This window comes from Octopus bimaculoides, chromosome 1 (assembly GCF_001194135.2).
Source record: "Octopus bimaculoides isolate UCB-OBI-ISO-001 chromosome 1, ASM119413v2, whole genome shotgun sequence".
Taxonomy (NCBI): domain Eukaryota; kingdom Metazoa; phylum Mollusca; class Cephalopoda; order Octopoda; family Octopodidae; genus Octopus; species Octopus bimaculoides.
In genome coordinates, this window is record NC_068981.1 from 44,139,263 (window position 1) to 44,141,057 (window position 1,795).

Here is a 1,795-nt window from a genome sequence, read left to right on the forward strand (position 1 = left end):
ATATATATATATAGGTATAGTATGTGTTAGTGTGTGTGCGTATGCGTGTTTGTGTGTGCTTGTGTGTGTTAGAACATTGTAAAATTCTTTTATATTTTTGTACTGTAACTCTGAAATAACAACAGATTTTCGTTACCTTCTTACACATATGCTACCTTCATTTTGTTTGTTGCCGTTGCTATCTCCTTGCGATATGATGCATTATAGTTATGACCAGATCTAGCGATCTGATGCTTTATACTTATGACTATGTACCATATTTTTGAAAGACAATACTTAGAACAAAATTTTCCAGTTTGGCCTTCCTTCTTTTTTAAAAATTTGGTAGGAATATGATTGAGAAATGATTGTTTGCTTTTTTTTTTTTGCAATCAGTAGATTGATCAATTAGAGACATTTGGATTTGGATCTTTGTTCTTAGTTTGATGCTAGCACTGAAAAAGTCACCAGGATATTGACATAGTTGGTGAGGGAAACTTCTTTTGTTCTATTTCAAATACTATCCTTATTTACTGAAGTAAAAATAAAATATATTCTGTATGAAACAGCTGATTTTCTTTGCTTCAAGAGTATTTGTTATCCCATAGATGTCTGTCAACGCTGACAAACAGAGTTATAGTAAAAAATTATTTAACCTGGGGTCATCTCATCTTTCCTTTGTGAGGCATTGTCTATTGTAGACTATATCATTTAATATAATGACAACATAAGTACATATTAAATCTAGCCTGACATACACGTCCAGATAAAGTTGCAGCTGCAAGGTCATTCGACTTGGTAGGTATAATACTGAGATTGCATTCAAACTCACCGTATCGTTATGATAACGATGGTAGGATTCTTTGGATAATGTAGTCCTAGACAGGCGATACATTGGAACTAGTCGAAATAGTTAAGAATTTAAACTGTATTAAACATTTTTATTTCTACAGTCCATTACACAACAAATCACATCTTAAATTATAACATCTAAATAAAAAGAAACAGAAGAAAAGAAAGATAAAAAAGGGAAAAGAATGAAAAAAGTGGAGTTATAGCGGCAGAAAATGGAGGTGAGGGTGTATTCAGTCACGCTCCTCGGTAATGACTACGATAGCGTTGTCGCGGAGGATGGGCAGTGACTCACGCTGCTGCAGACACACACACCAATACCTTAAGTCAGAGGTCTACTGAATGGTGTCTGACCAGAAGATAGACAATACCATAACAGACATCATACTCACAATAATATGAAGAACCACATGAATACAAAAGTATCCAGCACCAGTAGAATAATATTAGGAAGGAATTCTTAAAACCGTGACTCGCTTCTCAATTGATATAATCCATTTTCAATAATTCCTTTATTGTATAGTCCAAGTGATGAATCCACTTTATCAGCTGTATACCTTAACACTGCCTTCACGTATATCACAGTACTTTGATATTTCACCGATCTCATCAGTTTTAACGACAGCGTTGATATTTAGTGCCAAAAGAGGCAACTCGCGAAGAATTAAACACTGCAAGGTATGGTAGTCGAGGTAAAAGTATAAGTATATGTATGTATGTATTAGTCATTAGTATTATACCCATGCCCTCGGAGAATTTTAGTCCAACGAACGGACGCTAGTACTTATTTTTTGTAAAGCAGAGTACTTATTCTGTTAGTCGCTTATGTCGGACAGTTAAGCTACGGGAACTAAACACATTAACACCGGTTGTCATGCGGCTGTGGGGGAGAAACAGACATAGAAATTCGCACACTGTCTGTCTGTATCTCTCTTTATATATATATATATATATATATATATAT